The sequence below is a fragment of the Ochotona curzoniae genome, unplaced genomic scaffold (assembly GCF_017591425.1).
Source record: "Ochotona curzoniae isolate NIBS_2020 unplaced genomic scaffold, NIBS_Ocur_1.0 scaffold_1037, whole genome shotgun sequence".
Classification (NCBI taxonomy): Eukaryota; Metazoa; Chordata; class Mammalia; order Lagomorpha; family Ochotonidae; genus Ochotona; species Ochotona curzoniae.
In genome coordinates, this window is record NW_024467083.1 from 15,673,570 (window position 1) to 15,685,760 (window position 12,191).

The 12,191-nt window shown below is 38.6% G+C and overlaps 1 pseudogene; it reads left to right on the plus strand.

Annotated features, from left to right (window-relative positions):
• Positions 1-7,834: 7,834 nt before the first annotated feature.
• On the plus strand, positions 7,835-8,208 carry LOC121168707 (annotated as a pseudogene).
• Positions 8,209-12,191: the final 3,983 nt, after the last annotated feature.

Genomic DNA, 12,191 nt, shown 5'->3' on the forward strand with positions numbered 1-12,191 from the left:
TGGCTTTAGCCTGGCTCAGTGCTGGTCATTGTGGCCATTTAGGTAGTAAGCCAGCAGATGGAAGGATAGAAGCTCTCTCTCTCTCTCTCTCTCTCTTCATTTTTCTGTAACTTGGCCTTTGAAACAAATAAAATCTAAAAAAAGTGTGGTAGAATTGCAATTAAATATCAATTCAATTTCCAATCATCATGTTTTAAAGTACTATTATAAGTATATGAAACTTTATGACTAAAATATGAACTCATAATTTTTAGGACATGCTTAGGTCCAAAACATAATAGGTTAATTCACTTGGTCAATGTTTTTAAAGATTAAATGGTAAGTCACTACCAAAGTTCCTGCTGTTAGATGTAACTGTAACTTTTGCCTCTGCTATTACCATTTTGCTGGCAGTGTGGATGAATTTCTAATTCAGTTGAAGTGCAACAAATAAAATTAGTCAGATTTATAGTTCAATTCAAGAAAGCTGGAAAAGAAAAAATTAACAGCATGCATCGTATTTGACCCTAAATTTGGTAATCAGCCAGTCATTACTTTCCCAGTTGGAGGACCTCTCTCCTATACCAATTGTTATTGCTAATTCTGTCTGGATGTACTCCACCAGAGTGGCTAATTGAAGATTGATGCTTACTCTTACTTTCCTTTGTTGTTTCCTTAATAACTTCAAAAAGTTTGTTAGATGTCCTAGTTATTCAATAAAAAGTGATTACTTAGAATTTATTTACTTCTAATAAATCTGAATAAATATAAGAATTATACAAGACTAAAGAGTTTGGACGACTAAGTAGGCAATCAGGACCCTTAAAGGCCCAGGAAAGATTGGAAGTGGTTTCCTAGGCAAACACTTGAAGAAACCCGTTGAAAGTGGTCATTGAGAGGGTAGTTGAATTACAAGGTCTGTTGCAATTCAAGGATCTGAGTTCGGTCAAAAATGGGCTTATAAGGCAATTTGTACTGTTGAAAAGTGTTGTTGTCAAGCAGCCTTAACTGAGTGACCAGAAATACATAGTGAGCTAGTGACAAAGGAGAGGCATGATGGCAGTCCAAAGGGACATGCTCTCAGTCACACTAGTGACTCACTGTCCTAGCAAATGGCTATTGCTGAACACTGAAGCTACTGAATCCCAAGAAAATAATAAACTTTTGAAAAGTACAGGTTTCCTCATGACTTCTTCTTCTTCTTCTTCTTCTTCATCCTCTTTTAAGATTTATTTACTTTTATTGGAAAGGCAAATTTATAGACAAGGAGAAAGATCTTCCATCTGCTGGTTCATTTTCCAAGTGGTTGCAATGGCTGGATCTGAGGTGATTTGAAGCCAAGGATTAGGAACTTCCTCCTGGTCTCCCCCACAGGTACAGGGTTCCAAGGTTTTGGTCCATCCTGCACTGTTTTGCTACACCACAAGCAGAAAGCAGGATGGGAAATGGAGCAGCCAAAACATGAACTAATTCCCATTAGGGATGCTGCCACTCCAATTGAACCATTGCACCAACCCTCCCAAACACATAATGTAATATTTAATTAACTTTTAATCAAAATGCTTTATTGTTTTGAGTTCTTGCAATCTGAAAAACATAGCATTGAGTGCTTAGGGACAAAGCTAAAACTATGAGCAAAAGAAAGAAGATTTCTGCCTTGCTGGGCAATAAGTCCTAATAATTGGATCAGAAGCATATCTCCCTGAGCCTTTTGTAAGGCCTGCAATACAATTCATTTATTAGAGAAATTTTTGCACACCCCATTCTTTATTTTGTATACCATAGCTATTAGTCTATTGTTTGCTCCCACATAAGAACACGACTACCATGCAGCAGGATCTCTAATTTGTCAACAAAGCTGTCATATCAAAACTAATGTTTATGGAATATGTACATGAATAAATAAGTAATTGAGTATGTATCTGTTTTTATGACTACTGTTCTGAGGTTTGAAAGGAACATTCTTTTTTATTATATTTATTTTTGATGATAGTTGATTAGGGTGATATGGGTCAAAGGCTACAAGAAGGTGGGTGAGATCACCATTTTCACATTTTCTCTCTTTTTTCCCTTCCTATAGAAAGGAACATTCTGATTCATTCTTGTCTGTCTAATTTCCTGAAGGAAAGTCCTTTAAAATGGAGTTATTTGTATGTGTATTTTCAAAGGACTTTGATGAAACACCTAGTTGCTATTCTAGAAGGAAATTTGAACTTATATCACCGCAGTGTAGAATCTTCTTTCCAATGCCTTCCATAAATGGGTATTATCAGTCATGTTACTTATCATATGTGGAGAAAAATCATAATGTTCTTTTGAATCTATTTGGTTGGGAAGATAGGTTAGAGAAAGCCTTCTTTTTAAAAAAGTTTATTTAAGAGTCAGAGTGAGGAAAAACTTCAACGACAGAGATAGACATTCTATCCTCTAGTTCAGTTCTCAAATGACCTCAGCAGCTGGGACACAACAAATCTAAAATAAGAAAGCAGAAACTCCAAATGTGTCTTTCACATGAGTGGCAGGGACCCACATACATGAGCCATTGCTTTCTTTCTTTCCAGGATACACATTACCCAGAAGCCAGATTGAAGTTGGGGGAGAGACTTAATCTTAGACGTTATATGTTAACTAGCCTACTGCATTAGACGACTCATCCAGAGTAGCGATACTTTCACAATAACATTGACATATTTTCCATTATCAAGTGTAACTGTGATTTAACTTCATTATTATCACTTTTTAAAAAGATTTATTTATTTATTTATTTACTGCGAAGTCAGATATATGTAAAGAGGAGACAGAGAGAAATATCTTCTCTCTGATGATTCACTCCTCAAGTGACCACAACGGCCGGTGCTGCGCCGATCCCAAGCCGGGAACCAGGAACCTCTTCCCAGTCTCCCATGTGGGTGCAGGGTCCCAAGGCCTTGTGCCATCCTCGAATGCTTTCCCCCCAAGCAGGGACCTGGATGGGAAGCGGGCCTGCCGGGACCAAAACCAGCGTCCATTTGGGATTCTGACACATTCGAGGCGAGGACTTTAGCCGCTAGGCCATAGCGCCGGACCTCACTTTTGTTTTTTTACCCCTTGTGTTTTTGTTGATTTTTAGAGCTTTTCATGCTTAGAAATACTAATCTATCACATAGATAAGGAAATTTTCAAACTACTTTCTTACTTACTGTACATCTCTATCATGGGTGTTTGTCAGTAAAATTATAAACTTTGGTGCCATCAAAACAATCAAAATTGTCCTTTGAGGTTTACGCCTCTAGTGAATTAAAAATTGACAAAACTTTTCAGCTTCTCTCAGTAACTACTTATCAAGTACTTGGTAGGTTTTACGACATGTTATGATTAATGGATGTAAGCATAAGTGACTTGGCGAAACTTTGACCAATGTCCCCAAAGTACTTGCTGTTTTTATTTCTGTTTGAAACCGTAAGGCCACCAAACTGAAGGAGCCCAGGGGCTGACATCATAGCTCAACTGGCTAACGTTTCATCTGCAAGTGCTGGCAACACATATGGGTGTCAGTTTGTGTCCCAGCTGCTCTACTTTGATCAAACTTGGGAAAGCAGTGAAGGATGGCCCAAAGATTAAGATCCTGCATTTGGGGCCCAGCACGAAAGCATAGTGGTTAAAGTCCTTGCCTTGAATGCCCGGGATCCCATATGGGCACTGGTTCTTATCTTGGCAGCCCCGCTTCCGATCCAGCTCCCTGCCTGTGGCCTGGGAAAGCCTTGGGACCCTCTACCAGCCTGGGAGACACAGAGGAGGCTTCTGGCTCCTGCCTTTGGATTGGCTCAGCTCCAGGCATTGCGGCCGCTTGGGGAGTCATCTTCCTCTCTGTGTCACCTTCTCTCTGTATATCTGCCTTTCCAATAATAATAAATAAATCTTAAAAAAAAAAAAAAGATCCTGCGTCTGCATGGGAGATACTAAAGAAGTTTGTGTCTCCTGGCTTCAGATCAGTTTCAGTCGTTGTGTTAATTTGGGAAGTAAATCAGCGGATAGAAGATATTCTCTCTTTCTCTCTCTCTCTCTCTCTCTCTCTCTCTCTCTCTCTCTCTCTCTGTGTAAATCTGCCTTTCCAATAAAATTAAATAAATCTTTGAAGGAGCCCATGCTAGTCATTGTGAGAGGAAAATCTCAGCCATCCCATTTCCCTTACCTGAGCCCAATCAACCTTTATTTTGGAAGTTGCTGTTTATTTGAGAGGCAGGGAGACAGAAAAAGAGAAATCAATGTACCTGTGTGTGTTTGTGTGTGTGTGTACAGAGAGACTGAGAGAGAGCAGCAGTAGCAGTTGGGCCAGTGTGAAATAGTGAGCCAGGACCACAGAACAGGTCTCCTGATGAGTAAAGGATAAAGAAATTCTTGAGCCATTACTGCGCTACCTAGGGTCTGCATTAGCAGGGCTGGGGTCAGGTACTTTGATGTGGGATGAACATGTCTCAATCCATGTTTTAAACGTTGGACTAAATGTCTGCTGTAGCAACCTTTTGAGCTAAAATCTGAGTGTGGTTGCTGGTGTGAGCCCAATCCACAAGCACAAATAGTACCTTCTCAATTCAGGAAGACTGAAGCAATTGATCATCATTTAAGCTCAGTAAGGAAAATTTGCTATACACTCAGGAAAGTCTTTTCCTTATCATTACAAACATACCTAGATAATAAGAATATGTTTATGATTTTTAACACATAAATATAAGTGGAAGTTATTTTGTTATGATAGCACAAACAGAATGCTTTTTGTCTGATGACATTTATTCTTTATTTGTGAATACTATATTATCTTTTTAAAAAATTTTTATTGCATTTTTTGTGGTTTTATAGGCACAAGGATTCAAACGCTTTATTGTCCAAGTAGCTATACAGTGCCATCAAATCACATTGAATGATTTTTTCATTCATTTTAATTAATTGATTATTTTATTGGAAAGAAATTTACAGAGAATGAGCGACAGAGAGATCATCCATGTGCTGATTCATTTCTCAGATGGCTGTAAAAGCAGAAGTGAACTGATCCAAAATGGGATCCAGGAGCTACTTCCAGTTTCTCCACATGGCTGCAGGGTTGCAAGGCTTTGGGCTGTCCCCCACTGCTCCTTAGACCACAAGCAGGAAGTTGAATGGGCAATGATGTAGCCAGGACACAAATCAGTTCCCATATGGGATGCCAGCACTTGGGGATGGAGAAATATCTACTTCAAGCAACACACTGGCCCCTCATTAATTTTTGTAAAGATTTCAAAAAATTTTTAAGTTTACTTATTCATTTTACTTTTTATTTGAAAGGCAGAGTTACTGGGAAAGCAAGGGAGCGCGAGAGAGAAACAGAGAGAGAAATCTTCCTTCTGCTGGTTTACCGTCTAAATGGTCTCCATGGCTGGAGCTGAGCGTATCTGAAGCCAGGCAGGATCCTTGAGCTCCTTCCAGTTCTACCACGTGTATGTAGGGGTCCAAGCACTTGTACCATCCCCTGCTGCTTTCCCAGGTCATAAGCAGGGAGCAGTTGTGACAGGAAGCTGGCACTGCAGATGGAGACTTGGTTTACTATGCCAGCGCCAGTCCCTATTTCATTCATTTTTAATGTTACCTCTATCACATCAAAATTGTTCAGACTTGGATTCATTTGGTAATTCCTAAGACTTTTCCACTGATTTACTTATTTATTGTGTATCAAATATCAACTTTCAATATATATAGCATTATATGATTTGACAAATTTGATAGTTTATTGAAGCTAAATCTTTGCCTTCTCATCTGTAAGATTTTCCTTTTCTAATTCAAATGGTTTTAAATGCAGATAATGAAGAATCAGAAGAGTTTATTTTAAAATGTGCACTTGTCAATTCTCTTATAAATGTGGCCATCCTGTCCAAAAATTTCTCCTGTTGGCAATGAGGCTGGTTTGAATGGTACGCATTTCCATCTCCAGGCCAGAATCCCTTTGAAAGATGGACCACATTTCCAACAGTTACTGACATTTTCTTGTCCACTGAAATTGCTTTGCTAGTATCCACTAGTGCTAGAAAAAAGTCTTAAGACAACCTATTTTTTTGGCTCTTTTTCAAGTAACCTACTTTTTTTCCAGGGTGTTTGGAGGAATTTTTCTTTATAGACCATACATATTGAGCACTAAATCCCATGACACTCAATGTGTAATGAAAAGATTTCTTCATCATTCTCTAATTTACTCCCTACCTTCAGACCTCTCTCCCAAATGGGAAATGTAATTGGGGATTTTCCAGACTTACCTTCACTTGCTTTTTAAATTACCAAATCACTGCCTTTAGAAAGATCATTTATTGTCAAATTGTAGTGTTTACTTTCAATTTAGTTCAATTTATTCTATTCCTAAAAGGTATTCCATAAAGTTCACAGTATAACTTTGAAGCTATTTCCTAGTTTCAAGTTTCTCCCCTATTTTGTTTATTTTGGAAGATTTTAGTGAGGACTGGATGATAAATCTACTCTTATTTCTTCACCCTTCTGGATCTCTACATCTTTCTTGATTTCATACTTGATGTGTATATTATATAACAGCTTGACTCACTAAACATCTTAAAAAAATAAAACCATGTGACGTGAGAACCTACGTTTTCCCCCCTTCAGATACTTCACTTTCAAGGACAATAGACAGCACTTCTTAGCCTTCACTGAAACTCATCATAGAGGGAAATGTGTGAGCAACCTGATTGGTGAACTTGCTACATGAAGACTTGGTTAGTGTTCATGGTTATTATGTTCGAAGCTTAGGTTTCTTGTGCGTTCCCTTTTCCTTTACCAATATGTGAGCAAGCAAATTCCTTTTAATCTTGTGTTTGCTATGCCTATGCTAAGAAATCATACTAAACATGTTTTCAAATAGCTAGGGTGACTTTGATTTTATTTTATGCTTTTAGTTTGTTTTTATTTTTAACTTAGTTTTTAACAGGCTCAGCGTGATTTTTAGATATGCCTCTAAGAACATAATGATACTACCATCTTCTCTCCCTTCCTCATAGGGTGACTTTTCTAAGGTAATTGTAACACAATTTTTCAAAGTGATCATATTTGTCAAAGAATGCTATGTGGTATATTTGAGCTACTGGGGAAGAATCTCCATTCTTTTGTGAGCCATATGTTTATTTACTATTAATCCAAACTGATAGGAAATGAAGTTATTGTGGACTAGTATTATCACAACATTACAAGAATATACTAAACAGGAAAAAAAAAAAAGAAGAAAAGGAAGAATGAAACTGGCCCATCAGACACACTATGGACAACTTTTCTCCAGTCACACTTTTGCAGAGGTCCACATTTATTTTCAAAAGACATTCTAATCACAAACCTGCATTGATCCAGTATTCCCGGATAGCAAACAACAAAATTAGGTTCATAGAAAGTGAGCAGGCCTGTTGTTGTGGAAGCAGTTCCCCGAGTATTTTAATATTATTATGCTATAATGCTCCATTTACATAACTGTTCCCCAAGAATATTTACTTCATATTTCTTACTCCATTTCTCAAGTCAATTTTAAGTTTGAGAGGTGGATGATTTCCCAGTTACAGGAGGTTTGCTAAGCCTGTAGCCTTTAATGCTTAGCACTGTCTCGGATAGCCCCAAATTGATTTCATCAATATCTCAGGGGCACTTAGTGCCAAAAGTTGGTACCCAAAAGTTCAATAATTAATCTCCTCTCTTTGTAACATTATTATTATTATTTCATAATTGGTATAGATAATTTTAGTTATTACTCATAAAAACTTTATTAGTGCTTATGCCACTCTGCTCTGGAAAACTGCTTATTTCTTTTTCAAATTCTTAAAGATATCTTTTTTGTCCTTTCCAGCTTACTCCCTATGAGATGGCTTCTGCAAAGAAGGGTGGCAAGAAGAAGGGCTGTTCTGCCACCAATGGGGTTGTGATACAAGAGTAGACCATTAACATTCACAAACACATCCATGGAGTAGGATTTAAGAAGCGGGCTCCTCAAGCACTCAAAGAGATCCTGAAGTTTGTCATGAAAGACATGGGGACTCCAGATGTGCACATCGACACCAGGTTCAACAAAACTGTCTGAGCCAAAGGAATAAGGAACGTCCCGTACAGTATCTGTTTGAGATGTCTAGAAAACGTAATGTGAGTGAAGATTAATAAAACAAGCTCTGCACTTTGGTTAGCTATGTACCAGTAATCACTTTCAAATATCCACATACAGCCAATGTGGATGAGAAGTAAATAAAATTGTAAGATTTCGTGTGTGTGTCTGTCTGTGTTTTATAAAAACAAACAAGCCAACAACAAAATTCCTGAAATGACTATCTAAAATGGTTCTGGTTAAGATTTTCTTCTTTTGGGCTATGTGGGATATACTTCCAAAAGTTTGTGAAAAAGTGAAATTAAAAGCTTCTTTAGAACTGAGTCGTAGCACAGTAAGCTGTATCCTCTGCCAGTAGAACTGGCATCATGTAAGGGCATCAGTTTGAGTCCCAGTTACTCCACTTCCGAACCATGTCCTTGCTTACAGCTTGGGAAAGCAAGTTCTTGGGCCCCTGAACCTATGTGGGAGATCCAGAATAGGTTGCTGGCTCCTGGCTTTGAACCAGCCCAGCTCTGGCCATTGCTATGTTTTGGGGAGTAAACCAATAGATGGATGATCTCTCTCTGTCCTTTCCTCTGATTCTCTTTAACTATGCTTTTAAAATACATTACATATATATATATATAAGATTTATATATATAAATACATTTCATTATATATAAAATAAAGATAAACTTCTTTACATACAAAAAGTTTTATAATATGACTTCAATGCACTTTTTGAAAACCTCTCACAAGCTGAATTTAAGGAAGGAAGGGATGGAGGTAGGGAGAAAGGAAAAGAAGGGAGAAAGGAGGGAAAGAGGCAGAGATAGAAGGAAGGGAGAAAAGGAGGGTGGAACTAAAGGAATAAGGGAGAAGAGGATCCTCGGATTATGCAGAGGATCTCATATATACTCCTAAGTCATTAACCACTGATCACTCCAAAATTTCTATTTCCACTTTCTAAGGCCGTGTGAAGTCTGTTTTTTATCATGCTTCCAAATTGGCAATATAACCTGCCTGAGTTTCATGGATGCTGGCATAAAATACAAGATTCCTAGGTTGGAGACAAAGAATTGTACCACTCCTAAGGCTGCAAGCTGAGAAGCTACATGATCATGCTACCCTGACTCCCACAGGCTACATACCTAAGCAGCTCTACAAACACGTCCACGAGGCATACCACAGGCTGGAGGTGTGGGATGGGTAGCTCCTAAGGCCCTGAGAGCTGAAAAGGAATGTCACTAATTGCAATTTCCCGCTGAAAATTCCAAGCTTTCAATGAACTACAGAACCCCAAAATACTTCAAGCAGATTTCTCCAGTGCAATTGAAATCCAGGTGGGGAGACAGATTCCTGGTGATTCCTACTTATCATCTTCCCAGAATCCTTCTCTGACACAGTATTCCTAGTGTTCTCTGCAAGGAAGTGTTCTAACTTCCAGGCTGTTCACTAAACAAATATAGCAGAGTTCCAAAAATCAACCAGTGCCTCAGATCCAAAAGTCCATCAATCCCTCTGCCTGCAAGGAGGACAGAATGCTGTGTATCCATGAACATTGCTTCTCAATAGAGCTCTGCTCTCTTGAATTCCAGATCCACATACACAGCTCCCTGGTGGACAACAGCATTTGGATATCATAAAGGCATTTCCAATTCAGATTTCCAAAAGGAAGCTCAAAAGACTTCCATAGTTCTACTTTCTCTTTGATTTTTTTTTATCATACTGTGCCTACTATTTATGCTACTGTAACAAAATTTCTGATACTGATTAATTAGTAGGCAACAAACCATCATTTCTCCCAGTTCTGGGAACTGGGCGAAGATCAGTGCACTGTGAGCCTCAGTTGTGAGGTGCAGACTGCTCTGCTCCCAAGAGAGCACACAGTTGCTGGATCCCTCAGAAGGCATTGACACTGTGCCCTCACATTGCATAGGGCAAAAGAGCAAGAGATTCGAACACTATGTGCAGCCTCTTTCACAATGGCCTTAAGTGTGAAGGCAAAAGGAAGGGTACTCATGAGGTGAACATCTCAAAAGGACCCCAAATGTTAACACCATAATATTGACCAGTGGGTTTCAGTGCCTTGATTTTGGAGGGGATGTATAGCTTTCACCTGAAGACCTAGGGATCATCCTAGATGATTCTGTGTCCTCATTTTCCCCATTCCCTGCAATCCCATCCTTAGTCACTCAATCACAAAACTCACTCGATTTGGTTTTACTCAAAGTTCTTATACCTGCCCACTCTGCCATCCTCTTGACGCGTAACACTTGTCTCCCGAGTGCTAAAGTCCTAGGGATATGGATCACTCTAGGCCACCTGCTACACTTCCATGATGTAGTTATTAACGTTGCTGCCTATAAAGCAAAATTTAAAATTCTATGTCCCACAATGATATATGCAGTCCCGTACCACCATTTTTGCTTTTTCAGCCTTTACTCTCATCTAATTGTAACATTTGTTTAATGCAATCAATTATTTGTTGTCAGTATCCTGCTACCAGAATATAAATTCCTCAGTTTTAGGGGCTCTCTTATTTGACTCTGAGTCTGTCAATAACATAGTAGGCATTGAATAAATTTTTACTAGATGAATATTTATCTTGAGGCCGTAAGTACAGAGTGGTGGATATGTGCTTTTTACTTTTGTGATTGTGTTTTCCACTTACATTTGTAGACTGTATTTTAGAGTAACTGAGCAGACCAAATTTCATACAATCTTAGTGAGACTTTAAAATCTTCAAAGCTAAAAAGTGATTTATTTTTGAACACCTCTATTTGCCAAAGGGGATTTTTTTCCTCCCTAAAAATTTCATTTTTATTTATTTTAAAGGCAGTATTACAGAGTGACAAGAGTGAAAGAGGCAGAGATCACCCTCTGATGGATCACTCACTAAATGGCTGAAAGAGCAGGGGTGGGCCTGGCTGAAGCTGGGAGCCTGCCACTCCGTCTGGGCATCCCAGGTGGATAGCAGTGGCCCAGTCTTTTTGCTCATCTGCTGCTTTTCCAGAAACACTAGCAGGGAGCTGGATTGGAAGGAGGAATAGCTAGGACTCAAGCCGTTACTCATATGGGATAACAGGGTCCCAGGCAGTGGTGTGACACAAGGTGTTACACTCCCACCTCAAAAGGGATATTTTATAAATAACTTTTGTCAGCTAAACAATTAGTTGTTTTTTTCTAGATAATTCACATTATAATATTTGATTTTGCTATCATTGTTTAATCTGCAGCAGAATGTCTCAATCTCGACACTATTGGCCTGTTGTTGGTCAGGTAGTTCCTGTCGTCGGGCTACTTTGTACACTGTGGATGCTTAGCAGCACCCCTGCTTCCTACCCTTTCAGTGCTAGATTCACCCTTTATTTCATTTTCAAAAACCAAAGTTGTCTCCAGATATTGACAAATATTCCAAGGGCAATGACAGTGATAAATTTTACCTAGTTCAAGAATCATTAATTTGAAGTCACTGGCAATTGTTATGTCTCTCAAAAGTATTCAAACAGCAAAAATTGCACACAAATTCCCTTGGAATTTATGACTTACGGAAAATTATATTTCAGCCAGAAAATAGTGGCATGTGGCAACACTGGCATAATGCAAAGAATATGCATATCAATGATTGCGATGTGTACTGTGTAAGACAAAACCAGTCTAGGTTATCATGCTCCCAAAACTGGGACTTGATAAACCTCATGGGCCATAATAACCATATGTCCATCTCAAGCCCATAGAAATGATTTATACCTTTATACCACCTCCGACATTTTATAGAATAATACAGCTATAGAAAATTATTTTTAACTTATTATTTACAGAACTATTTTTATTAAAATTCTTAATGCTATTTTTGTTATTGTAGTTAGCATTTGCTTATTTTTAAAAAATTTATTCATTTTTATTGGAAAAACAGATTTACAGAGAGAAGAGACAGAGACAAAGCTCTTTCATCTGCTGGTTCACTCCCCAAATAACCACTGCAGCGAAAGCTGAGTTGATCTGAAACCGGAACCTGGGAGTCCGGAGCTTCTTTAGAGTTTTCCATGTTGGGGAACAGGGTCCCAAGGATTTGGGACATCTTCCACTGGTTTCCCAGGCAATAATCAGGCAGCTGGATGAGAAATGGAGCTGTGGG